We start from the raw sequence: 23,928 nt of genomic DNA, 5'->3' as shown, positions 1-23,928 counted from the left end.
ATAAATTAACTGCCAAGAAGTCATATCAGATTTTAGTTGCAAATGGTGACGCAAGTTTCTGCCGAAATGTTAGACTTTTCCTGACCTTTGACTCATGTTTAATGGGTCCAATCACACACACACACACACGCGCACACACACACACACACACACACACACACACACACACACAGTGTCCAATCACTTGAAAAAAGAAATGATCTTAATTTGGAAGGATGCTGGGCATGGTGGCGCAAGCTTGCAATCCCAGTACTTGGGAGGCTGAGATAGGAGGATCTCACAGGTTTGAAGCCAGCCTCAGCAACTTAGTGAAACCCTTTTTCTAAATAAAATATAAAATAGGTGTTAACGGTTCCACACCCAGTACCACCAGAAAAAATAAAAAAATAAAAATAAAATAGGTGTGGGAGTATAGCCGGAGGTAGAAAGCCCATGGGTTTCCTCCCCAGCGCCCCCCCACCCCCAGCACAAAATGGATGTATGCAAAATTCTAGTTTTCTGATGATTGGATGGTTTGTGGCATGTCACAGGAAAAGGAAGACCATAGAAGTTTTGCTCCTAATCAGGCCGTGGTGTGGCTGGTTTTGCCTGGGGTGATAAGCCTTTGGGTTAAAGGTTTAGGGAACAATTTTAGAAGAACCACAGTGCTCACATGAGCAGTCCCGGATTGCTTCACGAGTAAAACTAGGAAATCCCGTTAACTGATCGTCAGTCCAAGTGTTGACAATCTGTTCAGCTTACTGACATTTATACAAAAATCCAGAGAGCTGAAGAAAACCAAATCAGATTTTCAAGCAGTGAAAAGAATGGCATGGTTAAAATATAAATGTCTGTCTTCAAAATTGGAGGGAAACATATCAGATAGCTGAGAGGTGCCAGGTTCCACGCCCACAATTGAGCCTGTATAGTTTGCAGGTATCTGTGTCTCTGAAGCTGTGTATCACTGGCTTTGAGCAACTCATAGGCCCTTCAGAGCCACACTGCATCAAGGGAGGAAATTCGCCCCAGAGGAAGACAAATGTTTTGTAATAAGTATGAACAATTGGCTGGATGGAGTGATTACTTTTATCTTTGCTACTGAGCCTCTGGATTCTGCCAAGTATATTTATGCTCCTTGGCAAAGACTAGATTTTAATTTCTTGGCAACACATGCACACAGACATCCCTTTTACAATATCTAGTAAAGGATCCTATCTTGTAAACACTCATGCTGTGGGATCTAAAGGCTACAGTGAGGGATTAAACCGCAGATGCCTCCTTAAATCTGCAGAGGAAAGAATTCTCAAGAAGAGAACATCAAGGTCTCTTTTTTGAAAGTCTTTAGTCTGGTTCTTCTCCTTCTAATGGTCTTACTGATTCTCAGAGACAGATTTGATTCTTGCTACTACTTTTAAAACATGGCAGTACTCTCCAGACCTCCCTTTGGTTCCTCATAAATTCCGGGGCGTGATGGGCCCGTCTTATCTTTGTTTCTGTCTGGGGTGAACAGAACAGTGTAATTTTAGCACCGTGGAGTTACTGAGAACATTGGGGCGCGCAACTGGTGACATTATGAAGTGCCACTCGGGGTAGAATCCCCTGTCAAAGCAAGGCCAAGGGCGCAGGCAGGAGTGAGCTCCTGGTTCACCGGCAGCACTGATCTTCTCTTGTGGGAAAGTGCTCTGAGGGCAGGATGCGGGAGTGCCTTGACAAGGACAAGGAGCAAAGCACCCATGGAACCTTTTCTCCTCTTGTTATCTCTGTTCCTCTTCTGGTATTTGTGGAAGGCAGAATAATGCCCCCATTTCCACCACAAAGGTGTCCTAATCCCTGGATCCTGTAAAAAAGCTATTTTTCATGGCAAAACAGACTTGGTGGATGTGATTACGTTCAAGGTTTTGAGGTAGAGGAATGATCCTGAATTATCCAGGGAGCCCATAAGCATCTTTATGAGAGGGAGGGAAGAGGGTCAGAGAAGATAGGACAGTGGAAGCAGAGGTCGAAGTGACCACCCATGGAGGAATTCAGGAAGCTTCTAGAAGGCCAAGGAAACAGGAAGTGGGATTTCCCCTAGAGCTTCCAAAGGGAACTCAGCCTTACCTACTCATTTTATTTTTATTTTTATTTACTTATTGATTTGTTTTGTCGTACTGCGGGTAGAACCCTGGGACATTCTACTTCCCAGATACACACCCAGCCCCCCTTTTTTATCTTTATTTTGAAACAGGGTCTCACTAAGTTGTGGAGGGCCTAAGTAGCTGAGGCTGTTCTCAAAACCAAGATCCTTCTATCTCAGCCTCCCAAGCACGGGGATTACAAGTGTGGGCCACCATGCCCAGCCTACCTACCCATTTTAAATGTCTGATCTCCAGGACTGTAAGATAATAAATTTGCCTGTTTTAAGGCACTGTGTCTATGGTAACTTGACACAGCAATAACAGAATAATAATCCAACATTCACCCCATTTATGTTTCTCTCTCCTGACTGTTTTTGTGTTTTAATGCTCCTTACTTCTCATGGCACAATACAACATGTCCCAGAGCGCCCAAGGTGACATGTTACAGGTCTGTCACACAGAGTCTGGCTCTACTATCTTGGTTCCATTTCTAAGTTCCAGAAAGAGAATGTGATTGGTTAGGGGCTTCCCCATCGGCTGACCAGACAAAACCAGGATATCAGGTCACACAGCATTATGTTTCCTGTTTTGATGTAAGTAGGTATGCACGTAAATATTATTATTTCGGTTGGTCCCTGTCCTTTACATAAAATCTGCTACTTACCATTGCAGATTTTAGTGCGAGTACTGGGGTTATAGGCACGCACCACCATACCTGGCTAAGAAGTTTAAATTTAACAAGGGAAGTTGTGTCCTAGAAAATTTTGGATAATGAGACCTGGATGAAAAATTATAAAAATTATTATATTTTCTGCTTAAGGAGCAATTATTCTCCCTTTATTTGAGAAAAACTTCTGTGAAGACAACAGTCACCGATCCCACTAAACAGAATTCTATCTTGATATCATACTTACCATCATGCAATATTTATAAATTTGTGCTGATTCCTAGGGACAAAATTCCGTGCTTTATCTCTTAGGGTAAGGTTCGAGGAACACTAAGGCAGGGCTTCTTCCAGTTAGCTCTGCATTAGGAAGGAGTGTTTATTAGTTAGAGAAAGCAGTGTGTAAATGAAACATTCCTGTGTGCTGAGCGGGCAGGCAGTCTGGACACTTTGCACTTAGAAAGAGCTGAACCATGGGGCTGCTGAACCTCTGAGCCAGCTCTGTTCATAAGCTGTCATTTCTAAATTGACTGTTTAAATGTTAACTCAGAATACTCAGCCCTGAAAACCAATAGCAGATCACTTGCTACGTGAGTGAGTGGGATATTACAACATTTTCCATTTGTCATCCTTCCGAAAGCAGGAGCTGGTATCAGCAAGAGCTTCAAAAATAAATGGGTTGGAGATCACTTTTTTGTGATTGGAATAGCAAAACTAATCTAAAAATAACTATATTTTATACAGTATGTACTACAATGGCTCGTATCAGATTTAAGTCAATAAGCAAATAAGTGAATCCAGGATCTAGGAAAAATGTCAGCTAGGTCCAGAAGAGGTGATGGTTTTTGTTCTGGATTTTGTTGTTTGGCTGGATTCTCCAGAACAGGAAGTGCCCTTGGTCAATTGCAGCACACACTGTCCTGGGCAAACATACAAGTCTCCAGCCCTGCATTGTCCAGGGATCTCTGATGTGGGAATGTCACCACCAAAGTTGTCATTATGAAGTTCCCTCTTCAAAGAAAATCAGCTAGGCATCTTTCATAACATAGAACATATTCTCTCTCTCTCTCTCTCTCTCTCTCTCTCTCTCTCACACACACACACACACACACACACACACAAACACACACACTTGTTTAGTCATTTTTTTACCACAGCAAAATTTATACATTTATATATGTAGTCTTTGTAGAGTCTCTTTGCTAATAGGTAATTGGTTCTTTTTCCTTTCTTTCTTTTCTTTTCTTTTCTTTTTTTTTGGTACTAGGGATTAAAACCAGGGGGATTCTAATTCTGAGCCACAACACCTCCAGCCCTATTTTATTTTTTATTTTGAAGCAGAGGCTTGCAAAGTTGCTGGGGCTGGCTTCAAACCTGTGATCCTTCTGTCTCAGCTTTCCAAGTACTGGGTTTACAGGTGTGTACCACCACACATGGTGATGATTGGTTCTTTAATTCTGAAAAATTTACTCACAAACACACAATAAAGCACAGAAAATACATGCCAAAAATACATGACATAAATGCTACCTGTCCAGAATGAACAAATATATAACAACAGTGTTTTATTTGCTTCTGTTTTTTTAAATTTTGTTTTTGTTTTTGTTTTTTTGGTATTGGGGGTGGAACCCAGAGGCATTCTACCTTTAAGTGACCCCCCAACCCTATTTTTTTTATTATTTATTTTAAAGCAGGGTCTCACTGAGTTGTAAAGGGCCTCACTAAGTAGCTGAGGCTGTCCACGAACCGTGATCCTCCGTCTCAACCTCCCAAATGCTGGGATTACAAGCATGCACCGCCACCATGCCCAGCTAGTTTTTTTTTTTTTTAATTAGAATTATAGGCAACATTCTTTTGGTGTCCCCACTCCCACAGCCCATCCCCAGAGACAGTCTCCAGCAGGAAGCTGCCTGGCATCCTTTCCTTTTGACTGTTTGTATCTTTCCTATAGATGTCCGCATTTATAGATTGTGTGTTTTAAATTTTTATTTAAGTGTTAGTTTCTTTTACAAATCAGTCTGAAACATGTCTATTTCATTCAACATTGGTTTTTGAAAGGTGTCTACAGCAAATCATTTAGATGGAGTTTACCCATTCATTTGCTCTGATGTGAGACTGCTTGTCTGACAGGATAAAAGGATGTTTTAATTTGTACTTTTTTCATTACTGATAGAGTTGAGCATAACTTCATATTTTTTCTTGTCCATTGTAGGCGCTCTCTTTTATAAATCGTCTAATTGATACTTAGCCCATTTTTTCCTTTGTGTTATTTGTATTTTCTTAAAAATTTATAGAAGATTTTCTTATACTTCTGATACTATGCTTGTTGGTTATATGACTGGCCAAGGTCTTCTTTATAGTTTGTAGTATATCTTTTGGCAGCATGTGTGGTATCTTTTCTTATGTAGGAGTATTGGGGTTTTTTTTTTTTCTTAAAAAATTTATTGTCAACAAAGGTGATATATACAACAGGAAAACAGGTGGAAGGAACAGCAGGGTGAGTGAAGCCCCTCTACAGGGGTGGAGCGGAAAGAGGTAATGGAGGCCTCCTGGTGAAGAGGCCTGAACAGGGGAGGAGAGGCGTCCCCCGAGGAAGTGGAACTCAGTTCAAACCCTGTCATGACCACCTCTGCCTAAGGCACTGTGCCAGGGGAGAAGGGAGGAGGTGTGGGGGACAAAGTGTGGGTCAGGAAGGATGGGGTAGGTGTTCTCTACAGGCCCAAGGCCTACACAGAGCCTCAGCGCCCGCCCCAGACCCGGCCGGTGCCTGAGCAACGGTGATGGCCACTGTCGCGCCCCTCATCCTGCCCTGCGCTGTGTGCAAACTTCCAGGGGGCTGAGCCAGGCATTCTGAGCTCTAAGCCAAAGGGGGACACTGACTCCTCCCTCCTGCCCGCTTCCCCTCCCTCCCCAGGAAAGCAAGAACTTACACGGCCGCCTCCTGCCTCTGGCTGCCACCCTCCCCCACAGTGGTGCTGGATTCTGACAGGAGTATTGAGTTTTGATGTACATAATTTGTTACTCATACATTTTTTATGGTGGTAAAATGCACGTCGCATAAACTTTACCATTAGTGACATTTAGTTATTCACAGTGTTGTGCAACCCTCACTCTGTCTGGTTACAGAAAATTTTCATCATTCAAAAAGGGAACCCGTACACATTAAGCAACTGCTCCTTAGGCTCCGCCCCAGTCCAGGTCCTGAAACCCACTCCTCTGGTGTCTCTATGAATGTGCTGAGTCTCTGTATTTCATATAAATGCAACCAGACAGTGTGACCTTTGTGTCTGACTTCTTTCACTTAGCATAATGTCTCCAAGGTTCATTTATATTGTAGCATCTAGTACTTCTCTCCTTTTTGTGGCTGAATAATATTGAATTGTATACATATACCACATTTTGTTTAACCATTCATCAGCTCACAGATATTTAGGTTGTTTCAACCTTTTGGCCACTCTGAATTGTGCTGCTGTGAACACCAGTGCACAAGTAACTGAGTCTATGATTTCAATGTTGGACGGTATATATCTAGGAGTGAATTTCTGAGGTATATGTTAATTTTATGTTTCCTTTTTTTTTTTTCTTTCTTTCGGGTCTGGGGATGGAACCCAGGGGCATTTAACCTCCGAGCTACACTCCCTGCCGTATTTTTTATTCTTTTATTTTGAAACCAGGTCTCACTGAGTTTCAGAGGGTCTCACTAAGTAACTGAGGCTGTCCGCGAACCGTGATCCTCTGGTCTCAGCCTCCCGAGTGCTGGGATTACAAGCGTGCGCCACCACGCCCGGCTTGTGTTTCCTTTTTGGGAAACACCCAAAATGCTTTCCACAACGGCTGCACCATTTTGCAGTCCTATCAACACTATATGAAAGTTCTAAACTTTTCAACATCTTGTTAACATCTATTTTTCATTAAAAATTATTGTGATCGGGCGTGGTGGCACACACTTGTAAATCCCAGCATTTGGGAGGCTGAGAGAGGAGGATCGTGGTTTGCGGACAGGCTCAGCTACTACTTAGTGAGGGCCTTTGCAACTCTGAGAGCCTGTTTCAAAAAAAGAATAAAAAGTAGGACTAGGGGTATAGCTTGGAGGTAGAATGCCCCTGGGTTCTATCCCATAGTACTATAAACAAAAATTATTGTGGTCCTTCTAGTGGGTATAGAATAATATGCCATGTGGGTTTTATTTGCATTTCCCTAAAGGCTAATGAACATCTTTTCATGTACTTGTTGGCCATTTGTATCTTCTCTAGAGAAATGTCTGTTCAAGTCCTTTGTTATTTATTTAAATGAGTTGCTTTTCTGTTGTTGAGTTGAAGAACGCTCTTTTTATATATTCTAGATGCTGGACCCTTATCATACATATCATTTGCAAAATTTTCTCCCATTTTATAGGCTACCTTTCACATTCTTTTTTTTTGTGTGTGTGTGTGTGTGTGTGTAGGTCTGGGGATAGAACCCAGAGGCATTTGACCTCCGAGCTACACCCCCAGCCCTATTTTTATTCTTTTTATTTTGAAACCGGCTCTCACTGAGTTGCAGAGGGCCTCACTAAATAGCTGAGGCTGTCTTAGAACCGCGATCCTCTGGTCTCAGCCTCCTGAATGCTGGGATTATAAGTGTGCGCCACCACGCCTGGCTTACTTTGACATTCTTGATGGTGTTCTTGATAAAAAAAAAAGTTGGATGAAGTATATTTTATCTATTTTTTTCTTTTTTGCCTAGGCTATTGATGTATTCCTAAGAAATTATTGCTAAATCTAAGGTCAGGAAGATTTATCCTTATTTTTCCTTGTTTTTATGGGTTTAGCTGTTAAGTCTTTAATTCACTTTGAGTTAACTTTTATATAATTATACTTTCTTATAGACTTTTAGAAGTTCTCTTCATATTTTCAATTCTGATGTTTTTTGGGTAAATGGATGGTAGAGAGCTTTTAGAGCTTGTGGTGTCTTTTTACTTTATACATCTTTATACTTTTTTTTTTTTTGTGGGTCTGGGGTTGGAACACAGGGGCATTCGACCACCAAGCTACACCCTCTGCCCAATTTTTTATTCTTTATTTTGAAACAGGGTCTCACTGAGTTGCAGAGGGCCTCATTAAGTAGCTGAGGCTGTCCGTGAACTGCAATCCTCCAGTCTCAGCCTCCCGAATGCTGGGATTACAAGTATGCGCCACCACACCCGGCTACATGTTTTTATTTTGAAGGAGTATTACTTTTTTTTTCTTTGTGAGTGGTACTGAGGATTCAAGCCAGGGGCATTATACCTCCAGCCCTATTTTATTTTTTTATTTTGAAGTAGGGTCTCACTAAGTTGCTGAGGCTGGTCTTAATCCTGTAATCTCCCTGTCTCACCCTCTTGAGTACTGGAATTATAGGTGTGTGCCACTATGCCCAGGAGAGTATTACATTTTTTTTTCAGAACTAGGGATGGAATCCAGGGTACCTCTGAGCTACACCCCTAGCCCTATTTTTTAGTCTTTTTATTTTTTGAAACAGGGTCTCTCTGAGTTGCGAAGAGCCTTGCTAAGTAGCTGAGGCTGTCTGTGAACCGCAGTCCTCCAGAGCCTCTGGAATACTGGGATTACAAGCGTGAGCCACCATGCCTGGAGAATATTAATTTTTTTTTTTTTTTTGTGGTGGTACTGGGTTTCCTGGAAACCCTTCTTCCTCCGGGCTACACTCTCAGACCTATTTTATATTTTTTGGAAACAGGGTCTCTTAAGCCAGCGTGGCTGGCTTTGAACCTGCATGATCTTCCTGTGTCTGCCTCCCAAGCGTGGGGATTACAAACTTGCGCCACCACGCCCAGCATGGTATTACATATTTTATGTATATAATTTATCACTTGTGCTTTTGGGGTCTGTTTAAGAACTATTTCTCATCTAAGGCTATAAGGTTATTTGCCTTTATTATTATATTTTCCTCACCTTCAGGTCAATATGATTTATCTAGAATTTATTTTTATATATTGTGAAGTAGAGGTCTAATTAATTTTTTTCACACAGACAACTAATTTTATAAGCAATGTTTATTGTTTTTCCCCTTCTAATTTGCAAAACAGCCTTTGCCATATGACAAGTTCTGGAGACACTAACCCTCTCCTGGGATTTTTTTTTTAACCTTCCCAATTTTAATCACTTTATATTTACTGTAAGTCTTAGTATCTAGTATAGCAAATTCTTCAAAATTGCATTGGCACGGTAGACAGAGTACTGTCATTCCCCCTGCCGCGCCCCCCCGCAACTTAGGACTCTAACTTTACGTGGTAAATGGTGCTTGCCAACCCGACATGGTGGCACACTTGGGAGGCTGAGACAGGAGGCCAGCCTTGGCCATTAAGAAGGCCCTCAGCAACTTAGATTCTGTTTCAAAATAAAAAAATAAAACAGGGCTGGAGTGTAGCTCAGAAGCAAAATGTCTCTGGGTTCAATCTTCAGTAACACACACACACACACACACACACACACACACACACGGCTTGCAAATGGGATTAAGCCAAGAATTTTGAGAGGGAGAGAATTCTAGATTATCCAGGTGAACTCACTGTAATTGGAAGGGTCCTTATAAGAGGGAAAGAGGAGGGTCGGAATCAGAGGAGATGTGCTAATAGATGTAGAATTCAGAGTGCTCTGTCCCTGATGCAAGGAGTGCTGGCAGGCTCTGGAAGCCGAATGAGCGTGCCATAGATTCTCCCCTCGAGACCGCCGAAGTGCAGCCCGCTGACTCCCCCATCTTAGCCCTGTACTATTCATTCTGCTCTTCTGACCCTGAAACCAGGAAGATAATAAATCAATGTTGATTCACTAAATTTGTGACATTAGTGATAAGAAAAAATATACTTGGTTAATTTTGTTTTTTAGTCTTCTGGGCTGAAATATGGCTGCCACTTTACCTCTGTTTTCCAAGTCTGGCAGAACTTCCCCTTGTGGCCAACCTGAACTCAGAACCATGCAAAGGAGGGAGTTTGGGGAAACACAGTTAAAGCTCAACTACTCTGAGACAATAAACACCCAGTTCAATTGTTGCCTTGCTTGACGGTCAGAACATATCATAAGATATGTACGTCACACCCTCTTGACTGTATACATAATACCTTCACTGGCCAGATTTTAAAATTTGATAAAAATCTATTGTGATTTTATTTGCAGAATATTTCTTTGTTTAAATATTGGACATTGTCCAATATTTTCCTGAATCCTTCATAATTGAGCTGTTTTCCTCTTGTCACTACTAGTAGATAACAAATGTCTGCTCCATCATCCACACAAAAGACAGGCCATGTGGTGTTGAGGATACAGCAGTTTCTTTCATTTTTTCCAAAGATCTCTAATTATTATGATCATCGGTACCTATGTGATTTACCACTGAAGCTTGCCTCAAATCCTTTTTGAGGAAAGATCATAAGATCAAAAGATCTTTCTTCAAATAAAAAGTACATAAGATCTAAACAGCAAAAGCAAAAGACTTCCATGAATATGCTTGATTTTCATAGGACTTTTGAAAGCAAAGTCAAGGAAAAATCCTTTTAATCCACACTTGTATTTCCAGAAAAGAATCCTCCCAGTGAACACTTTTATTAACTGTGTTTGGAAATAGAATATCCAGTCGTAACGATCACTTCACTTGAAGTAAAAGTACAAGTCCTCTACCTATGTAGTATTTACTGACTCTCGTGTGTGTGACACACATGTTTAATTTTTAGCAAAGGTTAGATGCCCGTGTTGATCCTGATTCTTGGTTCAGAATCCTTCACTCAAGGGCTGGGTACGTAGCTCAGTGGCAGAGCGCTTGCCTAGCATACGTGATGTTTTGGATTCAACCCTAGCACTGCAAAGACAAATCAAAAACTAAGAATTCTTCACTTGAAATTGTCCAAATATAAGCCGGGCGTGGTGGCGCACGCTTGTAATCCCTGCACTTGGGAGGCAGAGACAGGAGGATCGCGCAGGTTCGAAGCCAGCCGTGCTGCCTTAGGAGACCCTGTTTCCAAATAAAAATGTAAAAATATATCTGGGAGTGTAGCCCGGAGGTAGAAGGGCTTCCAGGAACCCCAGTACCACCAAAAAAAAAAAAAAAAAAAAAAAAAAAAAAAAAAAATTGTCCAAATATAAAGCTTCTGGATAAAGATTTAAATTAAAACACTACTAAAAAGCTTTTTATATATAGTATCTGGCCTGTTTTTAAAATTTATGTCACTATTATGAGATCTTATCTTGAATTCTTTGGAAACTCAAACTGCAGCTTCTAGTTCTAAGCCCCCCGGGGATTGTTCTTTGGCAGAAGAAATGTAAATGCTTATCAGATGTCCGTTTTATTTTGCCTGGAGAAAAGTTCATGTGAAATGATGGATTTAAGTATAATACCATTATTTCTAAGATATAATTTACACTCTGAAAATCTTCTTGGAGTATATAATTTTGTGACTGACCAAAGTAGTCTTTCTTATTTCAAGTCTTTCTGAGTTAAGATTATAGAAGTTCACAGAGATACAGTTGCCTGAATCAGTGTTTTGTTTTGTTGTTTTTGCTTAAAAGTTGGGGGTCATTTGTAAGATTCTCTATACAGGAAAATAAATAGTCTGAGATTGTTTTTATCTGTGCTTAATTTTTTTTATAGATTTTGGTCATGGTATAGTTGCACAGGTATTGGTGAGATGTATATCATAGTATCGTAATTAGGATCTCTGAATCTAGAGTTGATATGGAATGGAGAATTCATTTAAGAAGATTAAAAGGAAATATAAAGATGATGCCTTCAGAGGAACATGAAGGGATCGGGTTAGTTTTAGTTGCTCTAACCACTTTTAGCAAAGAGTTACAAATATATTATAGACCATAATGTTGAATCAGTTTGATTTTCATTACTGTCCTAGTGGGAAGGGGAAATCAGGAATACCTCCTAAGAGACTTAAAAATGGATGACCCTAGAATGGAGAAATTGAGTCACTCACACTGAGAAGTAGTGAAAGCCAAAGCCTGGAGAGGTGAGGCTGGAGGAATCTCAGCACTGACTCAAAACGGAAGGAATTCACAGGTTAGTCCGGAGTCCGATAGGTGCATTTTTATAGAGTGGGTTTCTGTTCTTGAAAATCTATTTTATAAGAAAAAAAAACCCAGTCATGAAAATAAATAGAAGAAATTATACAGAAATATATGCTCTTACAAATGTGTACAAAACACTCTAAAGGTAAGGCTACTTGGAGGGAGAATATATATATATTATGTGTTATATATAATATATATATTCTTTACACACACACACACACACACACACACACACACACACACACACTTTTTAAGTACTAACTGTACTGACGTTCTCTTATTTCCTTGTAAATCTCCTCATAGCAAATGTGAAAATGTCTCATTTTCCCAAGGACCTTTGGCTTTTATTAAAAGTTAGGATCATTTGTCTCAAACTGCTGGTTGACAATTAGAACCATTTGCTTGTCCACTCAAGAAATAATTGTCAAACACTTGCTATTTGAGATATTATTCTGTGGTCAAGAAAAAGACAAAGGCCCTGCCATCATAGGGACTTTTTATCTACTTGGAGAGAAAGATAATAAACACACGTGTATGCATAGAGACACACACACACACACACTATAATGCCAGTTATCAAGAAGGGTGATAAGGGCTATGAAGAAAATAAACAGATTAGCTGGCCATGGTGGCGCACGCTTGTAATCCCCACGCTTGGGAGGCGGAGACAGGAGGATCGCGCAGGTTCGAAGCCAGCCTCAGATACTTAGGCTCTCAGTAACCGAGTGAGACCCTGTTTTCAAACAAAATATAAAATAGGTCTGAAGTGTAGCCCTGAGGTAGAAAAGCCTCTGAATCATATCCCCAGCACCACACACACACACACACACACACACACACACACACACACACAGAGAAAATAAACAGATTAAGGAAAAGGAGGAGAGTAATGGGAATATTTTATAGAGCTATAATTTCCTTTTTACAGGCCAGGGAAGACTTGCTGTGGAGGCGACACTGGGTAGACATTGGGATGAAATGCACGTGTGAGTGATGCGATGGCCTGGGGAAGACACTTGTGGACGCTCCATTGTCTTGGGGAGGTGTAAAGACAGGTGGGGCAGTTTCTCCACTCCCTTCTCTGGGGATTTCTTGCTGTAGATACAGGTGTAGACTCGATGAGCTGTACTACCTCTGATGTCAGTGGACCTCAAGGCCGCCAGCCAACTTCAGATTTGTTAGTAACATCTGTCCAAGTCTTTAAGTGGACACAGATCTCTCAGTGGTGATGGCGGTGGTGTTGGTTGTATTGGTGTGATTGGTGGTGCACATGAAGAAGGGAGCTAAGGGCTATGAAGAAAATAAACAGATTATCTGGGCGTGGTGGCTCACGCTTGTAATCCCAGAGACAGGAGGATCGCACAGGTTCCAAGCCAGCCTCAGCTACTTAGTGAGGTTCTCAGCAACTTAGTGTTCATGTCGTTGTTGATGCTGGTGCTATTGGTGCCGGTGTTGTTGGTTATGTGTGTGTGTGACTCTCATAAGAAAGGTTTAAACTGGAGAAGATTGAAAGATAATATACCTAAAAATATGAACAAATTTTCATTTTAAAATTCCAATAATAATAATAATAATAATAATAATAAAGCGAGTTTTTAAAGCACTTCCTACATGTGGATATCCTTTTAAATATTTTATATGACATAAACTACTTTTATTCTTTTAGAAATTTGATTCTTTTTTGTGTGTGTGGTACTGGGGATCGAACTCAAGGGATTCTACTTCTGAGCTACACCCCAGCCCTACCTATTTTTTATTCTTTATTTTGAGACAGTGTCTCACTAAGTTTCAAAGGGCCTCACTAAGTAGTTGAGGCTGGCCACAAACCTGCAATCCTCCTGTCTCAGATTCCCAAACACTGGGATTACAAGCATGTGCTACCACACCCAGTTAGAAATTTGATTTTTTTTTTCAGAAATTTTGTGAGGTAACTACTACCTTCAAGAATATGTGAAAAAGAGGCTTATAAAGTACCTTGTTCAAGGTTACACAGTAATTGGCGAGGCGCGGTTTGACGTGAAGCCCAAAGTCAAAGCCTAAGCTTCCCACCAACCACTGCACCATCCTGCCTGGTGGGCGATGCCCTGACAGCGGTGAGGAGAATATTAGCGCAGAAACAAATGAGTCAGGACTTCTGACTGACTTCCCGACAGCCTGCTCCCTTCCTGGGAATGCTGGTATACAGTCTCCAGGGTAAACACAACCCTTCTGTGCTTTTAAGCACAGATTTATGATTGATAAGGCAAGTGAACAAACAGATTTCCTTACTGGCCACATGGAAATTCATGGAAGGTTCAATGGAAATGTCATTATGGGAAAAAGTCTTATGGAAGTTTATCTCTGAGAATAATAAATCTCATCTGGGTGTGGTGGCACAAGCCTGTAATCCCAGTACTTGGATGTCTGAGACAAGAGGATCACAGATTCAAGGACAGCTTTAGTAATTTAGCAAGATTCTCACAACCTAGCGAGATCTCATTTCAAAACAAAAAATAAAAGGTGCTGGAGGTGTATCTTGGAGGTAGAATGCCCCTGGATTCAATTCCTGGGACCAGAAAAGGAGGAGGAAGAAGAGGAGGAGGAGGAGGAAGAGGAGGAGGGAGAGGAGGGAGAGATATAGAGGAGGTGTCTCCACTGGTGAGATTCAAAGCCCTGTTTAATCTGTGGAGGTTGAGCTGAGTAGTAAATTTCCAAGGATTTGAGCATAACTATTCTATAGTTAAGAATGAATTCATGGTTCTGAGGAAGCTTCAGAAGTCCACAGACTCAAAGTCCACAGTTTTCTTTTGGACAGGATAATTTTCTCATGTTACCTAAAATTATCATTAAGTCAGTGCTAAAAAAAAGCATTATTCTTTCAAAATGTCCCATAGAAAATTAAATATCAATTCATAGTTATAAATGTGCTTGGTTTATTTATCTCTACTGGGAACAGGATGATAGGTATGTAAATTCTTTTTTTTTTTTTTTTTTTTTGGTGGTACTGAGGGTGGAACTCAGAGGCTTTCTACCTCCAGGCTATACTCCCAGACCTATTTTATACTTTATTTGGAAACAGGGTCTCACTAAGTTGCTGAGAGCCTCACTAAGTAGCTGAGGCTGGCTTCAAACCTGTGCGATCCTCCTGTCTCAGCCTTCCAAGTGCGGGGATTACAGGTGTGCGTCACCACGCCCGGCTGGTATGTAAATTCTTTAAGCAAAACCTTTAGCATCTTATTAATGCTTAGTCTGACTTACTGGCGAACAGGTAGGTTTGATGAAGATCACAGTTCTTACAAATAGCGGCTTGGTGGACCACATCATCCTCTAACCAGTGAGGTGTCTTCCATTGATGTTTAGTTTTTGTCTTTCATTTCACATATGCTCATTCATTTACAACTTGAAAGCAAAATACTTGATGCAAAACTAATTAGAGTGATAGAAATTAGACTGGGATATTAGTTTAATTTCTATGTCTAAAAGCATGAATGTTTTTGTTTTCCTTTTCTTCCTGTTGGAGAAAGTGTGCCTACTGTTTTTTTTTTTAATTTTTTGAATGGTGAAACTATTATAAACTCACACAAATGTTGGAAGCACAGGACACTTTCCCCCTGGATTATTTGGGATTAGGTTACAGACCCAATGCATCATCGCCCTGGAATATTTCAGAGTGTGTTTCCAAGGACATTATCTTACATAAACACAATGCACGAGCCCAAATCAGGAAGTTAACACAGATACACTTCTACCATCCAGGCCTCAAAATCCACACACGTTTTGCTAGTTTCCCAGGAATGTCCTCAGTAGCAATGAGACCCCGTTCAGAACCACTGCTCTCCCTGCCCATCCTGCCACATTAGTTTCCTATAGTTTCTCTCCATTTTTCTTTACAATTTATTTTCATTATCTTGACTCTTTTGGAGGTCGCAGGCCAGTCATTTTCTGCCATGATCTTCCATTTGGGTTTGTCTGGTCTTTCCTCATATGAATCTTTGACAGAAAGAGATCTCACAGAGGTGACACTGAGCTCTTACTACAAACCATCTTCTGGTTCATAATTTTTTTTTTTTTTGGTGGTCCTGGGGATAGAACACAGAGGCTTTCTACCTCCAGCTATACTCCCAGACCTTTTTTATATTTTATTTGGAAACAGGGTCTCACTAAGTTGCTGAGAGCCTCACTAAGTAGCTGAGGCTGGCTTTGAACCCGTGTGATCCTCCTGTCTCAGCCTCCCAAGCGCGGGGATTACAAGCGTGCGCCACCACGCCCGGCATGGTTCATAATTTAAATTTGTTCTATCACTGATGATGTTTAGTTTGGTTTCCTTATTAACTTATAGCCTTTTGGAACTTCTCACTATAAAGTTACTGTTTCCTTTTGTCATTAACAATGTGTGTGTGTGTGTGTGTGTGTGTGTGTGTGTGTGTGTGTGTGTATGTGTGGTGCTAGGGATGGAACTCAGGGGCATTCGACCTCCGAGCTAAACCCCCAGCCCTATTTTTTATTCTTTATTTTGAAACAGGGTCTCACTGAGTTGCAGAGGGCCTCACTAAGTAACTGAGGCTGTCTGTGAACCACAATTCTACTGTCTCAGCCTTCCAAATGCTGTGATTATTATAAGCGTGGACCACGACACCCAGCTTATTAACAATTATTTTGTAGGAAGATTCTGTGTATATATCCCAGTCTTAATGAAATTTTCATTTAAAATTTATTTTTTATTTTATTTATTTTTTGTACCAGGAATGGAACCCAGGGGCTTTCTACCTCTGGGCTACACTCCCAGACCTATTTTATTTGGAAACAGGGTCTCACTGAGTTACTGAGAGCCTCACTAAATAGCTGAGGCTGGCTTTGAACCTGGCTACAATTAGTAGTGTTTTAATATGCACAGGTAGATAAACCAAAGGCAAGGCCTTATTATTTGTAAAAACTTTTAATATTTCTGGGTGTGGTGGCACACAGTGGTAATCCCGGTACTTAGGAGGCTGAGACAGGAGGATCACAGGTTTGAGGCCAACTTCAGCAATTTAGGGAGAATCTGTTTCAAAATTAAAAAAAAAACTAAATAGGGCTAGGGGTGGAGTTCAGAGGCAGAACACCCTGTATCATACACAGAAAAAGGGCCTGGGGGCATAGCTCAGAGGCATAAGCCCCTGGGTTCAATCCCCAGTACTCCCATCACACCCATACACCCAGAAAGCCTTTAATACTAATAATAAAAGATCATAGTGTTTCCCCCGTACACTGCACGCTGTGATTCACTGTAACTTCATGGAGAACACAGAAGAAATTCGTAGAAGGAAGACAGGAATCTGCTTCTCCACCTTCCCTAGCGTCCAAGCTGGCATGTCATGGAAAGATGTGAACGTCCGAGCCAGCGTTTCCTCTTGGAGGGGGCGTCGATGGCCCCATCACCATAATAGGTAGTAAAGAGGATGGAGGTCTCTGGTTTGTGCTCCGGGTTGCTCCTCTTGATCGGAATGCCTACTCATGCAGGAAGATTTATTTTTACAGGTCGGAGAGTAGTTCGCTGCTGCGCGCAGCCCGCAGGCTTCTGGTTATCGTGTCTTTCATTCTCAAATACCATGAGGGCATTTATTTTTAAAAACAGAAAAAGTTAACATTGGGGTTTCAAAACCCCAGGGCTGTTTGACGTGTTCCTCTGAACTCTTCACAATGCGGACATACCGAGACACTCTGTAAGAGCCGAGAGAGAGTCTCAGCTATGTCTTCAAAGATTTCATTGTGCAGCTGTTGCAATTTTTAAATGTTTAATTTATCAAACACACCCTTAGGATTGAGATGAGTAGTGGACAGTTGACTCCAGCAAAAAATATCCTTTGATAGCTACGAGCAGTGAGTTTCATATTAAAGGAATTTCCTCTCTCTGGGCTAGAACACTGGCATCTATTTGCACATCATCTCAAGAGCCAAATTATTAGCCCAGAAGACCAGGCTGGGCTGACAAGCCCAGTGCCCGCCTTTGCTAGTACCCAGAGCTAATTCCAGAACTTAGAAGCAAGGGAGAGAGCTGGGCGCGGTGGCGCATGCTTGTAATCCCAGTACTTGGGAGGCTCAGACAAGGGGATCACAGTTCTTGGCCAAGCTACTTCGTGAGGCCCTTTGCAACTCAATGATATCCTGTTTCAAAATAAAGAATAATAATAAAAAAATAGGGCTGGGGGTGTGGCTAAGACGTAGAATGTCCCTGAGTTCCATCCCCAGTACTGAAAAAAAAAAAAAAAAAAAAGGAAGAAGAATAAAGGAGAAACTCAAGGAATACAAGTTTCAGGTTGGAAGGTGAGCACCGTCCCCATCAGGGTAACTTGAGATGTCCCCAGGGACCAACTCACGTCACCCCTGTGTCCTCAGTGTCTCTTTACATAAGGTGAAATGCTGCTGCTTCTTTTCTTTGTTGAGGTTATAAAGGTATGACCTCATTTCTATGAAAGCCTTGTAATGTCAGGTTAATTTAATGGAACTATAGCATCTAGGTCAAGCCAGGAACCAACAAATCAGAACTCAGTACTGGTGAGACAGGTTTAGAGTTCCTGGTGTTTGCTTCTGGCCCAACATATTAGGTGGGCATTGATAACCTAGGTAAGATCTGGAAGAAGGTGCCAGCATGGTGACATGTCCCGTGTCCTACTGTTGTCGTTTCTCTTGGTCCTTTCTCTCTTATTTGTACACATGTTTTGCCTTCCATGTGTGTACCAGTCTCTCACTACATTCTCTGAAATACAAATTCATCTCATATGCATATTATGATCATCATTTCTTTTTTGTGTGTGTGTGGACTGGGGATTGAGCCCAGGGGCATTGTCTCACCAAGCTACACCCCCAGCCCTATTTTGTTTTTATTTTGAAACAGGGTCTTCTTTCTAGATCGATGAGAGTCTCATTACTTGATGAGGATGACCTTGAACCGGCGAGCTTCCTGTTTCAGCTTCCCAAGTAGTAGGATTTTAGGTGTGTGCCACCAGCTAGTACGATCATCATTCTTGACAGTTACACAGAGTTCACAAACAGAAAGTGTCAGCCCAAGCACCAACCACGATCACCACCAAGGATCAGAAATATGAAGTATGTATGGAGAAGCCAAAGGGGCCACTGACCGGGACATCTAAGATAATACTACTCCATAAACTTATTAGCGTTTACAATGTCTGGGCACTGGGCTAAATATTATGAATACTCAAAATAGTCAAGGAGGTGAATAATGTTATCATTTTCATTTAGGAGATGAAGAAACAGAGACTCAAGAGGTAAAATAACTGGTCTGAGATATCCCAGCAGTCTGACCCATCTATCATCTCCCCTGGGTCAAGCTAAGGTTTCTGGTTGGGGTGGAGAGGAGATAGTCTATGCTAGGAAAAGTGTGCTTAAGACGGGGGGAAAGTGAGAGAAGGAAAAACAGAGCCTGTGATAGAGAAAGGGCCACACTGACAGATGTCCATGGGAGCTGTGCCTTGGTTCAGTCTCTTGCCATTTTAAAAATGTTCTTTTTAAAAATATTTTTATTGGTATGTTAGACTATGCAGAACTGCTGAATTACTTCATATACCCCCCCTTTTTTGGTGGTACTGGGGTTCCTGGAAGCCCTTCTACCTCCAGGCTACACTCTCAGACCCATTTTTATATTTTTATTTTATTATTTTATATATATATATGTATATATATATATTTTCTTTTTTTTCGGGTCTGGGGATGGAACCCAGGGACATTTGACCTCCGAGCTACACCCCCTGCCCTATTTTTTTTTTTTTTATTCTTTATTTTGAAACCAGGTCTCACTGAGTTGCAGAGGGCCTCACTAAGTAGCTGAGGCTGTCCGCAAACCGTGATCCTCCAGGTCTCAGCCTCCTGAATGCTGGGATTACAAGCGTGTGCCACCACGCACGGCTTCATTTTTATATTTTTATTTGGAAACAGGGTCTCTTAAGCCAGCGAGGTTGGCTTTGAACCTGCGCGATCCTCCTGTCTCCGCCTCCCAAGCGCGGGGATTACAAGCGTGCGCCACCACGCTCGGCTAGTTTTTATATTTTTATTTATTTATTTATTTTTTGAAACAGTTTCACCTGAGTTGCTAAGGGCCTCAGTACATAGCTGAGGCTGTCTGAGAACAGCGACCCTCCACCTCCCGAACGCTGGGATTACACGTATGCGCCACCATACCTGGCCTGTTGGTTCTTTTAATCTTGCCCCTGCTTGCAAATATTTCTTTCATTAAACATTCCTCAGTTATACTTTTGAGTGTGTCAGCAGGAATCCTCCTTGGTATATTTGCGGTACTGGGAATTAAACCCAGGGGCATTCTACTGAGCTACACTCCTACTCCATTTTACTTTATTGGTTTTTTTTTTTTTTTTTTTTTTTTTGGTGGTACTGGGGTTCCTGAAAACCCTTCTGCCTCTGGGCTACACTCCAAGACATCTATTTTTTATATATTTATTTGGAAACAGGGTCTCTTAAGCCAGCACGGTTGGCTTCGAACCTGCGCGATCCTCCTGTCTCCGCCTCCCAAGCGTGGGGATTACAAGCGTGGCGTGCGCCACCACGCCCGACTACTTTATTGTTTTGAAACAGGGTCTTGCTAGGTTGTTGAGAGTCTCACTAAGTTGATGAGGCTAGACTCGAACCCGTGATCCTTCTGTTTTAACCTCCTAGGTACTAGGATTCCAGGTGTTTGCCACCATGGCCAGCTCTCATTGATATATTTGAATTTTTATGGATTTTTAAAAATTAAATAATGTATTACAAAATTAAACCACTAAGTCAAACCTATAGTAGCACATATATTCTATAGAAAATAAAAATAATTCAAGAAAATTTGTATATCTTTTTTTTTTTTTTCTGTACTGGGAATGGAACCCAGGAGCATTCTACCTCTGAGCTACACCCCCAGTCCTATTTTTTATTCTTTATTTTGAAACAGGGTCTCACTAAGTAGCTGAGGCTGGCCATGAACCCGGATCCTCCTGTCTTAACCTCCCAAGTACTAGGATTACAAGTGTGTGCCCAACTACATACATTTTTTAAACTCACACACACAAAAAATTGTAACTTTCTGAAAGCAGTAATGCCCCAGGTCTGATTTTGGATCATATATAAATTAGACTGTAGGTAGAATAATCTATTTATCTTTCTTTCATTCTTTCTCTCTCATTCTTTCTTTTTATTTTTCTGCCTTTCTTTCTTTTTGCAGTATTGTGGATGGAACCCAGGGGTATTCTACCTCCAAGCTACACCCCCAGCCCTATTTTTTATTCTTTATTTTGAAACAGAGTCTCACTGAGTTGCAAAGGGTCTTACTAAGTAGCTGAGGTTATCCACAAACCATGATCCTCCTGTCTCAGCCTCCCAAATGTTGAGATTACAAACGTGCACCACCATGCCTGGCAATAATAATATATCTTTCAATAGTATTTCAGATGATTAAAATACTTTGTAAACTTTTTTTTATAAAAATAAATTATAATGATGTTAGGTGTTTTAAAGTACGTTAAAATTGCACTCAGAGAGGAAATGCAGTGGAAATAGAAGAAGGCAGAGAAAGTTGTCATGTACTCAAGTAACACTGCCTGAAAGAGAGGACTCTGTGAACCTGCGCGCTGGAAATACTCACGGGAGGAAATGCCTCTCTCTCTGCAAGTGGCTCAAGGACAGGCCCTACCCAGTTCAGAAAATCATTAGATTTGGCTTAGGCTACGTGAAATAAGCAAACCCTGGCCTAAGTGAGAGTTCATTGTCCTCTGCCTTTCAAAGTCTTCAAAGTCTGAATCAGAATGTGTTGTTTTCTTAGTTTAAGACAGACTGACTTGACATTAACGTGAGGACGACCCCTTCTTCAAAGCGCACAGACCCTGGAGAGGAGGTGGCCGAAGCTTAATGGAAGGCGGTGTGTGGGAGGGGCGGGGTCTCCCTGCCCAGCGTGGCTGGAGGAGGATGGCCTCTGGAGGGCATCTCGAGGGCCCCGGGTCTAGGGCACTGATGTTGAGGGGGTTCTGGAGGATTTCTGCAACTTCTTAGCACACTTTGTTCCCTGTCAGATCTTTGGCGATACAAGGCCTCAATTTACCAACAGTATCTCCTAGTTCTTGGAAAAGGGGACTGGGACCACAGTGGACCATCTAAGAACAGCACAGCTCAGAACAGACTTCTGGGGTCCATCCCATTCTACGCACCTAAAATCAAGGCTGGCATTTTCAGGTAAATCTTCACCATAGCCTTTTCTTTCTTTCTTTCTTTTTCCCTTACATTTCACTGACTACTGGAGGCAAAGAATAAAATATAGGTCTTCTTGACAGTTCTCTACTATATTAGGGTAGGTACTGTTTCTTGTACTTAAAAATGAATTGACAACTTAAACATGCATGCCTGATATGATAGGATTTTGAAGAAGGAAATTCCTCTATATCTCATCAAAGATTTTCCCCCTAAATTACCTTTGAAATGCCATTAATAGTAGGTGGTTGACTATTACATAGAAGTTAGACTTTCAGTTTCTTCTACGGGTAGATGAATGCAAATATATCAGAGTTTAGTCAGACGACACAGCACAAGCAGAAGTACAAGGAAACAGTTCTAGAAATCCATTGGTTCTTAAATAAGTGGTTTAGCTGGGCGTGGTGGCGCACACTTATAATCCCAGCATTTGGGAGGCTGAGAGAGGAGGATCGTGGTTTGGGGCCAGCCTCAGCTACTTAGTGAGGCCCTTTGCAACTCAGTGAGACCCTGTTTCAAATCAAAGAATGAAAAGAGGACTGGGGATGTAGCTTGGAGGTAGAATGCCCCCTGAGTTTCACCCCTGGTACCACTAAACAAATAAATAAATACAATAAATGGTTTAAATTCTTACATTTTGGGATCCCACGGTAAATCATTTTGTTTCTGCCAGTAATATTATGTCCAATTAAAAAAAATATATTCTCAGGCATTATTTTGAAATTTTGGAGAGCAGGGAAGTGGGGCAAGGGATTGTAGTCAACATTTTCATTCTGAGATTTTTAAAAGTCTTCTGATAACAGAAATAAATCTTCCAGATTCAAAATAACTCCCATATTTCATGTTTAGAAATCATTCATGGGTCTAGTCAGTGCCATTTAAAATAATTTGTTAATGTTAGAATTATTGGTAGACAGGGAAAATGTATTCACCTGACCAGATGTTAGTTGAGTTAAATTTTTTCTGGTGTGTTTAAATGTGTACAAATACAGATCATTTTGTGTCAAAATACAGTGTTACTTAGACGAGTTTGGAGTCGCTCCAAGTGATCATCCAGTTTAATAGATGCTCATAGAAATTGGTTTTGAGTAAATAACTGTAGAGATTTTGGAAAAAAAAATTCTACCTTAACAACAGCCATCCTATAATGAAAATAAGGTGGTTTTACTGTTTTAAAGGTCATGCTGGAACTGAAGGCAAAATTATATTTCAACACCAAGTACAGTACAGAATACTTTAAAGTTTAATTTACAACGCAAACACACTTTAAAAACCTGCCCAATTCAATTTAATTTTTTCCATTTTTATCTCATTTAAAAGATGCCGTGTTTACATTAATGTTGAGAAGATATTTGTGGGAGTTCAATTCTATTCCATTTTCAGATTTTTTGTTTTAGTTTATTTTTGTCACATTTCAGATGAGTTTACGCAGTAACTGTGATTAAACCACGCAAATCCACTGAAATACCTTGAAGCTGAGTTCACACGAAGCCAAACATTTAGAAATATATCAAGTTATGACTCACGGTTCCATGATTTCTTATATAGTCTGAGTTAACCCAAGTTCCTTAAATAAAATATAGACAGATGAATTTTGCTCTAACAGTCACTTTATAAAGTATATGTTCGTCATAGCCCTAATATCAACATCAAAAGAGTTCCAGTATATCTGAAGAATAGACTAGAATTTTCAGTTTTTAATTCAAATATTTGGCCTAGCTATAGCATATACAATCCTCTTCTGGAAACAAAGAATATTAATCGAAATTAACCATCTTAACAACTTTTTAAATTATTTCTTGTTGAGAAGAAAATTCCTAAAGTCTTCTTGATTAATATTAGCACATAGATACTGTAAAATAAATAATGTGACATTGAACACATAGCTTCAAAAGGGCAGGAGAACCAAACTGAC

The sequence above is a fragment of the Muscardinus avellanarius genome (assembly GCF_963383645.1).
Source record: "Muscardinus avellanarius genome assembly, chromosome: 12".
NCBI lineage: Eukaryota > Metazoa > Chordata > Mammalia > Rodentia > Gliridae > Muscardinus > Muscardinus avellanarius.
Note: the sequence above shows the minus strand (reverse complement) of the source record.